A 15,855-nucleotide genomic window follows, 5' to 3' on the forward strand; every position below is an offset into this window, starting at 1 on the left:
AAAACTTATTCCTAAATATACAGACCCTACAAACAAAAACATGAAGCAATGTCCTGACTGTGATGTCATTTATATTCACAATTTGCCAAGCAATTGGTCACCAATACATAAAGATGAGAATCACATTTGAACTTTTATTCAGTGATGGCCACAATTTTCAACTAAAGTGCTGTCACAGCCTATATTTAAAATATAATGATATAATTAAAATAATCATTCGTAATAAGCATTCCTCAAATATTAATATCCTTAAATAATAGATTCAAAGAAAAATAATTTAAAATGCTCTGACATGGACAATGAAGAAATAACATGTGCAGTTAGTTATTTTTAATTTGTTGCTGAGAATCAACAATGCACTAATAGATACAGATAAGAGTTACATTTGAGAAATACCTGACTGCTTAATGAAGATGTAATGGTCTCTAATTACATGACTTGGATGCAGATCGATTGATCTGGATCAATAAACAATCTAAATGCGTTCTCTCGGGTTTATATTCATATATTCAATAGATTGCACTTGGATTGAAGACTTTGAGGATGATAACAGCAACATCTGGACAGCTGCTTCCACGTTCATCACCTTGTTCTTCCTGAGTATTTTCTACATCGCTGCCGTCACTCTGGTGAAGGTGAGAATAATCACATCTTTCTTACGCCAAGCAGCCCAATATGTTTTGTGAAATCTCTAAGTGTGCCATTGAATAAACATTAAATCTGAAAGTCCCTGATCATAAATATCTGCATTATTGCTTTATCTCTCTTTTCCAGGTTGAGTGAATGAGTTGTGGACCCCTTTGATTTTCCTGATCTGCTTATCAAGGTCTCTGAATTCCCAATCTACAATCTGTCCTGTTGCTGACTCGAACAGCGAGATTACTTCAGTTTATCAGCGTGTAACTGAGACAATTATTGATGGATTTTAGTTTTTACTTTGATATCTTTGAGATGGTTGTGGTTGGAAGAATTTGTAGCTTCCCAGTTGTTTGAAGTCCATTTGTTTTGTTTTTATTTATTCCTTACTCAGAATGGTTGCCTACCCTTTCTGATGAGCCTTTGTATTCCCTTTCTTGTGACTGTTACTGATATACAGAATATTCCCAGCTCACAGCGCAGGAGTTCTCATCTCAATGTGGCATCCAGCCATTATATTCACTTCTGTTAGCTTTTACATCAACTTTTTGGATAAAAATGCTTTCTGAAATGGTTAATAAATCTCGAATGAATATGCACTAACCTTGGGTTTGCTTAATTCTCTCTTCAAGGCCAGTCAGTAATAATATATTTTCCCACATCCTACTTCTTTCCCAGCCAAATACTTTCACTTATTCTGTTTGGTTGTGTTTCATCCAGTCATTTAGTTTAATGCTGTGCTACCATGCAGCCCACTAATGTAAATGCATCTTTCACACGATATGCCTGATGGAACACTCCAGAGGCAGAATGATTAGAGAACATTTCCTCTTATGCACAAAGGGTCACGACCTCGGGCTTCCTAATGATACAAATGAGGAGCTTTGCTTCACCAGAAGCCTATAAAAGGCAGGCAAAGGAACTTGAAAATTTACTCTGCCACTGTCTAATCTAAATGTACTCCCAATGTAGGAACAGCCTGGGTTAGTAATGCAGAAATCACCAACTAAAGCGCCCAACGAAACATTCATCAGCCAGAAATGTCAACGTTCAGTCAGGTATTCAGACACAACACGTGCACAATCCAAGGGCGGATTCTCAGAACTGGAGTTTTCTCACACATAAGTCTCATGGAGCACGATTCTTGGCATCTATTTGAAACACCACACCTGTCAAATCCCAGGGAATGAGACTGAGATCTATCTGAGACAGGGATATTACAGAACAGCAACCCTCACAAATAATAAATCAGAGGTCGATGTTGATCAGGCAAAGCAGAGCTCATGAGTAAATATTCAGCCATTGGGATCTATATGACGCAAGACTGAATTGCGAACCAATCATAGCAACTGTTCACAGAGTCTGGAAACTATCAGCAGAGGAGAACATTCTCAATTTCTCAGAGTCGGTGAGGTATATCATCCCGGGAATAATGTTGTGAATCAGTCACGCACCCAATCTCATAACTTTGCATTTTTTCAAAAACGTGGCACCTGAAACTAGATGCAACATTGCAGGTGAGACAAAAGACTATTTTATTTCAGTTTAACATAATTGCTTTGTGTTTGTTCTCTACAGCGTTATTAATGAAGTAGGGTTTATTTGCTCTTCTGTCCATGTGCAATGGTACATTCCCTGATTTGTACACACGGTCGATCCTCTGCTCCTTCACCCCTTTGGGTTTACACCCTTACTATTGTATGTTCATCTGAGTTCATCACAAAACAAAGAAGCACGTCACACCTCTCTGAGACTGAGATCTATCTGTCACACCGATATTAATGAATAACAATCCTCAAAAATTATAAATCACAGGTTGATTTCAATCAGGGAAGGCAGAGATCAGACGTTCTGGAAACCCTGCTGCTTTCCATGTCCTGTCCCACAACCCCTCTGTCAAACTTGATGCTCTTAGCTGTTCTTCCAATATCCTAACATTTTACCCTAAATTGCTATTAATATTTTTCTGTAATTTTGCATTATATACCAAAGCACAGGGTGAAACAACAAGGACTCCAAACTCTGAACTCTGAGAACGTACACAATAAGGCAACCTACATTTTGAAACGGCAAACACCCGTTAACAAATGGTTGACAAGTACAAAACAGCGGCTGAGATTAACTTGAACTCATTAAAATTAAAGGAAACTCCTCTAGAGGTACAGCGGTGTAGGCGAGACCTGGGCAGACAGAATGGAGATCGGTTTGTAAAATTCTTGTTTATATCCAAAATTTTCATTCCACACAATGTAACCTTTTATTTCCCATCACCCAAGTCACCATAGTATCTTTATTTTCAGCTACTAACCATAACCAGTAAATTGAATAATTTCTTTTCAAAGCCCCTCCCACCATCAAAGGTACGGCCGAAGTAGGAAGAGCTAGAAGGAGATTGGAGTCAATTTTTCTTGTGGTGAAACATTACTGCTGTTCTAACACAAGGGATTTCGGAGGGATGGTCCAGTGAAGCTATGTGGAGGGAACTCATAAATAAGAAGGGCATGATTAATTTGATGCAATTGTAATAGTCCCCCCAGTCGTCAGAGTGAAATTGAGTAACAAATATGTGGAGAGATCTTATTTAGACATAAGAATAATAGGATTGTAATAATAGCAAATTTTTAAACTTCCAAACATAAAGTGGGAGAGCCATGGTCTTAAGAGCTTGGATGGTGAGGAATTTGCTAAGTACTAAAGTCAATTTTCTTCATTAATATTCAGATTTAACTACCACAGAAGGAGCAAACCTGACCTACTCTTGTGATATAAGGCAGGACAAGTGACTGAATGGTTAGTAGGGGAGCTTTTTGGGGCCGAGGTCATAATTTGATTAGTTGTAAAATATCTACGGAAAGGATTGGCATTACATATGTTAAAGTTCTTAATTGGACGAGGGCAAATTTTGATAGTATGAGACAAAAACTTTCAAGGGTTGATTGGAGTAGACTGTTTGCAGCTCAAGGGACGGCCGGCAAGAGTGAAGCTTTCAGAAGTGAGATAACGAGAGTTCGGAGGGGTGATGTTCCTGTTAGTGTGAAGATAAGGCTGGTAAGAGGAGGGAACACTGGAGGAATAAAGATATTGAGGCTCTGGTTCAGATTAAGAATAAATCGTATATTAGATATAGATAAATGAGATCAAGTGAATCTCGAAGAGTACAAGAGGTGCAGGGACATTCTAAAGAGGGAAATGAGGAGGGCAAGAAAGGAAAATGAGGTAGCCTTGGGAGATAGTGTTAAAGATAATCCAAAGAGATTCGACTAGTACATTAAGAGCAAAGGCGTAGATCATAGAGTCATAGAGATGTACAACTTGGAAACAGATCTTTCAGTCTCACGTGCCCATGCTGACCAGATATCCTAAACTAATCTAGTTCCATTTGTCAGTACTTGGCCGATATCCCTCTAAACTCTTCCTATTCGTATACACACTCAGATGCCTTTTAAATGTTGAAATTGCACCAGCCTCCACCGCTTCCTCTGGCAGTTCATTCCATGCACATCATCCTCTGCAAAAGTTACTCCTTAGGTACTTTCAACTTTTCCCCCTCTCACTCTAAATCTATACTCACAAGTATAGGTTTAGATGAGACTCCACCCACTTCAGGGAAAAGACCTTGTCTATTCACCGTATCCATGCCTCTGATGATTTTATAAACCTTTATAAAGTCACGCCTCAGCTTCCAACGCTCCAGAGAAATCAGCCCCAGCCTATTCAGCCTCTCCCTATATAACTCTACATGGCTGTGAATAAATATATGCCTAGAGGGATGGCTTTATAAATCATGTTGCATTTTATATAAATGCTGTTTTTTATTGTCAAAAAGTTTAAAATGGAGGATGGGTGCCTTTTCAATTTCATACCAGTAGCACAGAAAGACCTGGGGAAATAAACTGCAACAAAAAAAAATGTACAAAAAGTTATTGCACTATGGATAATCTCGCCATATCATTCGTGTAAAAAATAATTCCCTGTTTTGACCTTGCAGTTAATAGAGTCTATTAATTAGTCCTGTGTTTGTAATAATTTTCATCTGTCATTCTACATTTAGTTGTTACAGTTAACGTGTGGATTACTGCATCTCTCTAATAATTCAACACAAAATAAAGTAAATGCAAATTAAATTTAAAAAATAGCAATTCAATGACACCAAATTGGAAAAGAATGTTGAAACGTAACCAATTCTGAGGACAACAAGAGATTGCAAGTGATCATTAATTAATTTACGTATGTTCAAATAATTAGCAAATGAAGATCCACAGAGATAAACGTAAGGTGTTACATCTTGGTAGGAATAATGTGCAGGTCATTTATCCAAAAATGCACGTCTAAGTGAGGGAGACAAACAAAAGGCTTTCAGACAATTACGTCAGTCACTAACAATTTCACCACAGGTTCCAAAGGCCATAAAAATGCAAACAAAGCTCTAAGCTTTATCTCTAAGGGATAGATTCGAAAGTAGGGTCCCTATAAAAAATTGGTTGACTATAATTAAGAGAATTGCTTGCAGTTCGAGTTGACATATTATAGAATGTATGAGAGAGAGTGAAGAGAAGACTTTTAAAATGCTACGCAAGTTTCTGGCTGTGTATATCAAGGAAGAATTGTTGTGCTGTTCAGTTCTGTCTTGAAAAGAAGGCTGACAGTTCTAAAATAATGAAAGGTTTTGAAAAAAGAAAGTGCAGAGAAAACATTTCACTTTGGGATAGAACATAACGAGAGGCTGTCAATATAAGATGGTACCTCAAGAAATCTAAAAGGGAATTCAGAAGAAACCTCTTCACTGAAAGAATGATGAGAACAGGGAATATGTGATCAGTCGGAATAGTTGAAATCAATAGTTTAGATGTATTTCAAGGAAACTAGGCGAGCACTTGGAAGGGATGGGAATAGAGAATTACAATGGGCGATTTAGATGAGGAAAGATGTGAAACACCTTGAGTGGAACATAAGCACTGCATGGACTGATTGTGCCAAATGGTCTGTTTTTCCTCTGTAACTCTATGTAGAAAATCACCACTGTATGAAACAAAAAGTGTATTAAGAACATCTAGAAGAATTATAAAGTTTCTCACAAAAAGTCTCACGCATTCAGCACTGAATGTAAATGATTTAATCACATGGCCACACTTCACTATTTGCTTGATAGCACTGAAACAGCAGTAATCACAGTACTCTGACTAGGAGTAGGAGTAACCCATTGTCCATGCACCAATTGGGGGAACTTAATGAGTTATTAATGGCCTCAGGAGGACCGGCCAACCTGGTCCTTGGCTTCTTTCACTCACTTCCACTGATTTCCAGTTCCCGTAATGGTCGCCACCATGGACAGGAGACTGTTCCAATATGCAGATGGGATACCTTGTTGTGAGCCATGAGGTACTTCATTGGGATGGACATCCTGCAGGCGTGTCTCTAGGATGCAGGAGGAGGTCTCCCACACATTGAAGGACCCACCTACTGCCAGCATTGGCGGGAACAGACTCTACATTGACCACCTGAGTGGCCATCCTTTCCCGAATTTGGGACAAATAAAATACTACGGAGGTGGAAATATGAGAGCCACTGAAACTCCTTCCTTCCCTTATCATCTTCCACCCTATTATCCACCAAATGACCTTGCTGCCTGTCCCTGGGGCTGATAGAACCCAGTCCCATTCCAATATTCAAGAACATGAAGAGCTGGCAAACTGATCAACATTAATAAAGCTTAACACAAACAGTTCTGACCTGACTGTCAAATTCTAAAGTGTAGCTTGAGATGAGTTCAATAAAAATGGCAGAAGTACAGAAACAACCACTTCCATCCATCAGAAACAAATTTCTGTGAATGGGAACGGGTCGTCCGCTATTTGGAATGGAGCAATGAGAAGTTAATTTGAAAAGTTAATGAGGAACAGCAATGTTTTGTGTTGGACGTATGCACAGTTTGAAGTTGTTTGCTGATTCAGTTTTGTTAAAGGTTTGGCAGATACATTCCAATTAGAATCGATTAAATCTGCCAAAGTGGACATTAATACTCACATTCATGAGATGCTTTAACATAGAACATAGAAACGTACAGCACAGAATAGGCCCTTTGGCCCACGGCAGTGTGTCGAGGTTTAATCCTAATGTAAAATATAATAAAAAAACTGCACACCTCTTAACTCACTGCTAAACATTTGCATGTCCAGCAGTCACTTAAATGTCCCTAATGACTCTGCTTCCACCACCACCTCTGGGGATGCATTCCATGCATTTACAACTCTCTGTGTAAAGAACCTACCTCTAACGTCTCCTCTATACCTTTCTCCTAATATCTTAAAACCAAGACCCCCTTGTACCAGTCAATCTTGCCCTGGGGAAAATTCTCTAGCTATTGACTTTATCTATTCCTCTCATTATTTTGTATACCTCAATCAGTTCTCCTCTCTTCCTCCTTCTCTCCAGAGAGGAAAGTCTGAGCTCATTCAACCTTTCTTCATCAGGCGAGCCCTGCAGTCCAGGCAGAATCCTGGTTAGCCTTCTTTGCTCCCTCTCCAAAGCCTCTATATATTTCTTACAGCAGGGTGACCAGAACTGGACACAATAGTCCAAGTGTGGTCTCACCAGGGACTTGTAGAGCTGTAGCAAAACCTTGCTGCTCACAAACCAGACTTCCCCGTAAATGAATGCCTAAACATCATATGCTTTCTTAACAACCCTCTCCACTTGGGTGGCAACTTTGAGGGATCTATGTACTTGCACACCCAGATCCCTCTGTTCCTGCACACGGCCAAAAATCCTGCCTTTAACCCTATATTCAGCATTCGAGTTCGACCTTCCAAACTGGAAAAGGATGCACCGAATGCCAAACAAGAGAAGGTTGTTGGCATGTATCAGAAGAGTTAGGACCAATGACCAGAAACAGGAAACCGGCTTTTAAGCAAGCTTTCAAAGTGAGAATGAGTACCAGAGGGCATCTGAGGAAGTTTATCAATAAAGTACATCTAACTCAGGGGACTTGACCATACTCATGGACAAAAAGGTAAAAAGCAATCAGAGAACCAAAGGGAACAAGAGACAGCGTGGATCAAGCCCTTGAAGAATTTAGCAATAGACATAAGTTTAAACTCAATACATTAGATGATAATGAGCCAGTTAAGATAGAATATAGAACAATACAGCACAGAACAGGCCCTTCGGCCCACGATGTTGTGCTGAACATTTGTCCTAGCTTAAGTATCTATCCATGTACCTATCCAATTGCCGCTTAAAGGTTACCAATGATTCTGACTGATCTCAGTCCTTTCTCTATGAGCACAAGTTTAAGGTTACCAGTCTTGTCCAGGCCAGCTTTAAATGGTACTTTTATTTGCACTGTGCACATCTCCTGATTTCACAAGATATCTTAGTTTTGTAAATGCAATATAATGTATTTTCCACCGTTTCAGCAATTCATTAAATAGAAGTTAACAGAAATAAACAACTTTCCAAAGCTGTCTTTCAACAGCCAGACTGATACAATATTCAAAGAGGAGCTGCATGTACAAAGTGGACTTGTCAGGGGGTTAAATCATTTCAAATTCGAAACCTTTATTCCATTCTAATCATATCAGCTGGATGCTGGATACTCCATTAACAAAAGGTTCCCATATTCCCATATTCAAACAGTTGTTTGCAAATACAGCAATTGGGTATAGCTGTAAAATAGGACATGCTCTTTTTTCTATTTTCCTGTCTTGCATACATCAGGATAGCTGCAAGAATTTTGACATAAAGGGAAACTACATTTTACACTGAACAAGAAAAGAGTTCTGATGCTTTGGAAAGTGCACAATGATTGATTGAGATGTCCCCAATGGAAATGGACTGGTCAGATGGTGTCGGACAGTTAACAGCTAAACTTTGTTAAGTTTGCAATTCGTGGGTTGCCTGAGTTGTCAAAGTATTGCCCTGCCAAATGAATCAGAGAATGATCATCACCAATTTATTCGAATCACAACAAGCATTGGCAGTTAACTACCAATCATCACCTGGTCCATTCTCCATGACTTTACCAATCAGCACTCATTACCCAGACAAATTAAATGCTTTCTCCCTTCCCATTGGTATTCTTGAGAGTGTCCTGATAAGTACAATACTAAATACTTAATTTAAAAAACTTTATTTTCATCAATACTCAAATTTCCACGTTGTACCAGCTGGCACAGGTGAAACGTAACTATAATGTATCAGGCCTACAATGAACTGGTAAACTTCTGCACTGGTCTCAGAGGAAACCCAGCAACAATGTCCTTGAGGAGATATTACTTTGCCTTTGATCCTTTACAGCAGCAATTTCAAAGCAATTGAGGAACAGGAATAAATAGAAACAAACCACATGCACATACACACAGCACACTATTATTTAAAGTAATAGAGAGAAATTCTGCACGAGTAGAAAAATTAATTGTTATTCTGAATAGTGAATATGGCACCAAACGCACCCTTGTGATAATGACAGTTGGAAAATCTAGCCGACATTGGTTTGTAGCAGTTGAAGAGTTGGTGATTCTGTTATAGGCCCCGCTCAGTTCCTACACCAGTATGTGACCATTGATTCAGATTGTTTTTAAAGGCAGATATCAATATGCAGTTGCACAGTGGCAGGAGCACGGCTCTCCTATGGACAGCACTAAAGAGATCTCACACACATTGGCTCTTTAATAAAGAAATGGGGCAAACCTCAGAGACAGGGAAATGTAAATAAATGAAACACTAACAAGATTTCATCCAATTCGATGGTAACTGATACCTGATCACCAAATTCAGCTGCCACTTGAAAGGATTCAAGAAGCCCCAAAGGGAGATACTCCAAATTTCACTTAATTCTGTGTCACATGATCGCAAGAGAGCTTTGTAGTTGCCTTCTAGCAGACATTTATTTTTATCCACAAACCACATCGGCTTGACAGAGAAGCATTGGTTCCCATCACAGATCAGAACAGAATAGTGCAGAACCACATCATAACTCATCTCAAGAAGCTGTGTCAATGGCTGCTTAGGTTTACAGTGCCTCTGTGTTCTGAGCTTCGGCCCCAATCTCTCGCTGTTCCCTAGTTTTTCTGATAAGTTGCAGTTCCAGTCAGTTTGTATTTCATCATTGTTCCAGATTATAGAGGTTTCAGTATGAGTGAGTTCACCAGTATAGCGCATTGGGTAAATCAGCACTGTTATCCCTGCATAGTTATCCCTGTTAATTGACGTAATAACAATTAACAACATTATATTTGATCTGCTATATTTCCCATTACTAACTGCAATGAATCTACCTTATGGGATACAGAAACTCACCAATGTGAGTAAAAATCTCTTAAACTTTGGGCAAAACCCAGGCTATTGTCTTAAGAGAATAGACTCCATACAATAATGCAACAAAGAAAAGCAGATTAAAGTCAAATGATGCACAGGTTTGATGAAGAGCAAAACGCCCTTTACCGTAGCAGGAAGGCAAGTAGAAACGTTGCGCATTTATAGAAAATAGAACATAGAGCAGTACAGCACAGAACAAGCCGTTCAGCCCACGATGTTGTGCCGACCACTGATCCTCATGTATGCACCCTCAAATTTCTGTGACATATGCATGTCGAGGAGTCTCTTAAATGTCTCCAATGACTCTGCCTCCACAACTGCTGCTGGCAACGCATTCCTTGCTCTCACACCTCTCTGTATATAGCATCTTAATGCAATCTCAGAGTATCCTAAACATCTCTTTCCAGATCTTTGAAACAAGTGCAGAATTCCAGGGGCCACTGTCAACTACATGCTATCAAACCCAGGGAATCATAGACAGAAATATCAGCATGTGCCCATGTAACAGTTTAAAATGTGTGTTTAATACCTCCGCTCGAGTAACTAGCAAAATTGTTTTGCGGTATGAACAATAAATGAGAATAGGTCACTTGGCCCTTCGAGCCTGCTCCACCATTCAATAAGATCCTGACTGACCCAATTTTAACAAGTTTATAAAACATTCAGCTGACAATATCCCACTTCAGCTTCTCTTATTCTATCATTTTAGTATATTCCACTACACATCTATTCTAATCTGGAGAATAATTCTCCTGCTGTTAATCACTGATCCACACTGTACTGCTCTCCTCATGCACCGTTCTTTTCCTCAGCCTATTCTTTAGACAAGATAAAATAGATTGGAACAGACTCCAGTGTTTGCTGGTACTTGACACAATGAGAATGATTGAAATATTTCAATACACTCCTTTGGTGAAAAATATCATTTGCTTTAATACTTTCAAAGTGGTTCAATTTATTTTATATTTGCATTTAATAGTATATTAGTTTGATCCAGATGTTAGTTAAAGTAAAATATTACAGCACTGAGCTTTGTCTCATTCTCATTTGATGGAAGTTGGAAATGAGTGTTTTCTTACAGCAGAGAGTTAAACATGAACAACAAGTTGAGTAATAATACCTGCAGGTTCTGACAAAGTCAATTTTCAATCAGAGATGTTCTATACAACAACTGAAGTTCTTTTGATCATGTAGTCACATGTCAGAAATGTGATATGTAATTTCTGTTCCATGAGAAAAGCAGGAATGAGATGATGACCAGATCATCAGCTCATCGGGATTGAGCGATAAATATTGGCCAGGACACCAGGTATAATCACCTCACTTTAATTCAAAATAATAAGGGTCCCTTTAGAGGACAGAGTGGCTTTTGTTTATTGTCTCATATACATCTCATGTGCAGGATTATCTCAGGACTGCACTGCTGTGGCAGTATCAATTAGTCTATTGTAAACCCGATGGTAGATCTCGAACCCTCCGACTCAAAGATCAGCATACTACTTAGTGACACCTGAGCAACACACAATACTCTGACAGGTGGCTTATTATTTATATACCCAGGGATTAATGAAGCAATTAATAGTAATTGCATCAATTCTATATGAGATGCAAACCGGGCCTCTTATGGTAGAATGATAGTCTCCCTACCCCTAGATCAGTAGGCTTTAGTTCCTAGATTAGACTTATTAGGCTTAAATTCCTGTCCCAACTACTCCAGAGGCGTGTCATACATCGCTGAACATTTTAATTAAAACAAAAGGAAAACCGCTTCAACCAATGGGCTGTTGTCATTTGGAAAGTGCAACATGTGTAATTCGGAATCAGCACTTTGGGTGACCTTTGCTGATTCCCTGTGTGTTCTACGGGAGTCAGTAATTTCTATCAGTGTCCACCGTTACAGCTACAAAAAGTCCTCTCATATCTCTCCTCAATGGGTCATTCTTTCCTTTTGAATATGGGCAGTGAGCACTCAGTCCTATCTCTTTTTTTTTAGCAACAAATGGATACCTTGCTTCCAACTTGCTATCAGCAAGAGGTTAACTTGCACTGTCAAAGTGTGACAATACTGAAAACAACACTCCCCATATTGACACAGGCTAAGATGACAAGATGCAGCACAAGACAAGCAGAATTAGATAACCAGGAAGGATGTTCTCCACGACTGGGGTGTCCAGAACCAGGGATCACGGCCTAAGGATACTGGCGCGGACATTTTGGACTGAGATGAGGAAACCTTCCTTCACCCTGACTGTGTTGACTCTTTATAATTCACTGTCATAGAAATTGATTGAGTCCAAAACATTATATATATTTTTTCTGGCTAAAGGGATCAAAGCTTATAGAAAGAATGATGGAACAGGGTACTGAGTTAGATAATCAACCATCATGATTTTGAACAGCAGCGCATGCTTAAGGGGCTGAATGGCTTACTGCTCCACCTATTTCTGTGACCATTCTGTGGCTTGAAGAGATGTGTTTGGTTCAAAAGCTATTTTGATAGGAAATCAAAAGAGAATGTGTTACTCGTTCCAACACAGAGTGACGAAATAATTTCAGATTATTGTGAATTGGACATTCCTCAAATTAAATTGAACAATGAGGAAGTTCTGGAAAACTGGGATAAACTGCTGAGTTACCTTCCAGATGAAAATTGAAATGACCAGAAAGAGTTAGTATAATCACATAGGGAGATATGAGGGAAGAACCTGGGAATTACTAATCTTACTACACATAATATTGAATGAGGAAATGCTGTTCCAATCAAGCAACATCCTATAGACCTAACCTTTGAAGGCTGGCACAGGTTCAGAAAGAGTCTGAACACATGCTGAAGCATAACATGTCATACATTTAACCAAACTTAATTTTTGACTGTCACTTTCTCTTCTCATGAACTTAAATTGTCAACTTCCTCAGAACTTGGACAGAGGTTGGACTCCATGTTTGTTTCACAGCTTCAATTGAACACAAGGACAAATTAATACTCCTCAAGCAAACACTTTCAACTACAATTCAAGAGTCAGTTTGATATAGCACTTGGGGAAAATGGGATCGAATATTATGGGGAGAAAGCATGATTAGGCTATTGAGTTGGACAATCAGCCCTGATCGTGATGAATGGCAGGGCAGGCTCGAAGGATTGCATGGCCTCCTCCTGCTCCTATTTTCTATGTTTCTAAACCGTCTTAAATACCCAAGAAAACTGAAGATTCAGAATTATAAGCCTTCATCAGATGATTTAGGTAAACAGGTTACACATTAGATATTTAGTCAGCATATAAGGTCAGTCCATATGATCTCCCAATATTGTTGCTTGAGGCTGAGATTACAGTTCATTAGAAGCTTTCCCACCATTAAGATGAATCTGGATGCTGGATTTGTCCAGGCAATTTTAAACAAAAGTATTTTAAATGTTGTGATTCTCCTGTCTGTGATTCCATGTCTGTATTTGAACAGGAATAGATTGTTGAGGATATTACCACTGCAGCTTCAATGTTACTTTTCTCTGTATCCTCAGGTGTCTCCAATTCAGTTATTATCAGCTACCAACACTCAATGACAATCAGCCTTTCTAATTGAAGCAGAAATTGCTGGAGAAGCTCAATAGGTCACAGGACTCAAAAAACATTAACTCTGCTTACCCGCCACAGATGCTGCCAGACCTGCTGAGATTCTCCAGCAGTTTCATTTTTGTTTCAGATTTCCTGCATCTGCCATTTTGTTTTATTTTAGCCTTTCTAAAATGTCAAACTTCATCTCATCCAAGTCTCAACTACATTTTTTTTTTCACCATGAACTAGACATCAACTTCCTCTTCATAATACCTCAGCCAGACCCCTGCCCCTATGAAGTTTAAACAGGGGATTCATGATAATTGGCCCCACTCATTCTTTTACTACCCTTTCACTGTTTGTGACTAATCATGACTTTTGGATTCCCTTTTAAAGTTAGCTGCCAGTCTCTCTTTCTCTTTATTTCCCCTCTGAACTATCTATAGACCATAAAACATAGAACATAGAACAATATGGCACAGAACAGGCCCTTCGGCTCACGATGTTGTGCCGAACATTTTTCCTAGCTTCAGCACCTATCCATGTACCTATCAAATTGCCACTTAAAGGGCACCAATGATTCTGACTCTGCCACTCCCACAAGCAGCGCATTCCATGTCCCCACCACTCTCTGGGTAAAGAACCTACCTCTGACATCTCCCCTATACCTTCCACCCTTCACTTTAAATTTATGTCCCTTGTAACACTCTGTTGTACTCAGGGAAAAAGTCTCTGACTGTCTACTCTATCTATTCCCCTGATCATCTTATTAACCTCTATCAATTCACCCTCATCCTTCGCCGTTCCAATGAGAAAAGGCCTAACACTCTCAACGTATCCTGGTATGAACTATTCTCCATTCCAGGCAACATCCTGGTAAATCTCCTCTGCACACTCTCCAAAGCTTCCACATCTTTCCTAAAATGAGGCAACCAGAACTGCACACAGTGCTCCAAATGTGACCTTACCAAGGTCCTGTACAGCTGCAACATCACCTCACGACTGGTGAATTCAATCCTTCTGCTAATGAACGCTAATACACCATAGGCCTTCTTACAAACTCTATCCACCTGAGTGGCAACTTTCAAAGAGCATTGAACATCGACCCCAAGATCCCTCTGCTTCTCCACCTTACTAAGAACCTACCGTTAACCCTATATTCCGCATTTTTATTTGTCCTTTCAAAGTGGACAACCTCACACTTGACAGGGTTGAACTCCATCTGCCACTCCTCAGCCCAGCTCTGCATTGTATCTGAGTCACTTGCAGCTGACAACAGCCCTCCTCACTATCCACAACTTCACCAATCTTCGTATCATCTGCAAATTTACTGACCCACCCTTCGACTCCCTGTTCCAAGTCATTAATAAATATTACAAACAGCAGAGGACCCAGAACTGATCCCTGCGGAACTCCACTTGTAACTGGGCTCCAGGCTGAATATATACCATCTACCACCACTCTCTGACTTCGACCGGTTAGCCAGTTCTGTATCCAACTGGCCAAATTTACCACTATCCCATGCCTCCTCACTTTCCACATAAGCCTACCATGGGGAACCTTATCAAATGCCTTACTAAAATCCATGTACACGATATCCACTGCTCTACCCTCATTCACATGCTTGGCCACCTCCTCAAAGAATTCAATAATACTTGTAAGGCAAGACCTACCCCTCACAAATCCGTGCTGGCTGTCCCTAATCAAGCAGTGTCTTTCAAGATAGTCATAAATGAGATCCCTCAGTACCCTTTCCACTACTTTGCCTACCACCGAAGTAAGACTAACTGGCCTGTAATTCCAGGGGTTATCCCTATTCCCTTTTTTGAACAGGGGCACAACATTCGCCACTCTCCGGTCCCCTGGTACCACCCCCGTTGACAGTGAAGACGAAATGATCATTGTCAACGGCTCTGCAATTTCCTCTCTTGCTTCCCACATAATCCTAGGATATATTCCGTCAGGCCCGGGGGACTTGTCTATCCTCAAGTTTTTCAAATTGCCCTTCCTAACAAGTATCTCCTCTACCTTACCAGTCTGTTTCATACTTTCCTCTTCAACAATACGGTCCCTCTCATTTGTAAATACTGAAGAAAAGTACTCATTCAAGACATCTCCTACCTCTTCCGACTCAATACACGGTCTCCCACTACTGTCCTTGATCGGACCTACTCTCGTTCTCGTCATTCTCATGTTTCTCACAAACACAAAAAAGGCCTTGGGTTTATCCTTGATCCTACCTGCCAAAGATTTTTCATGCCCTCTCTTAGCTCTCCTAATCCCTTTATTCAGCTCCCTCCTGGCTATCCTGTATCCCTCCAATGCTCTGTCTGAACCTTGTTTCCTCAACCTT

The 15,855-nt window shown here is 39.9% G+C and overlaps 1 pseudogene; it reads left to right on the forward strand.

Annotated features, from left to right (window-relative positions):
- Positions 1–2,223, forward strand: part of LOC140488915 (Ig heavy chain C region-like) — a 41,316-nt pseudogene extending 39,093 nt beyond the window's left edge.
- The last annotated feature ends 13,632 nt before the right edge of the window (positions 2,224–15,855 follow it).

The sequence above is a fragment of the Chiloscyllium punctatum genome, chromosome 18, assembly GCF_047496795.1.
Source record: "Chiloscyllium punctatum isolate Juve2018m chromosome 18, sChiPun1.3, whole genome shotgun sequence".
NCBI classification, from domain to species: Eukaryota; Metazoa; Chordata; class Chondrichthyes; order Orectolobiformes; family Hemiscylliidae; genus Chiloscyllium; species Chiloscyllium punctatum.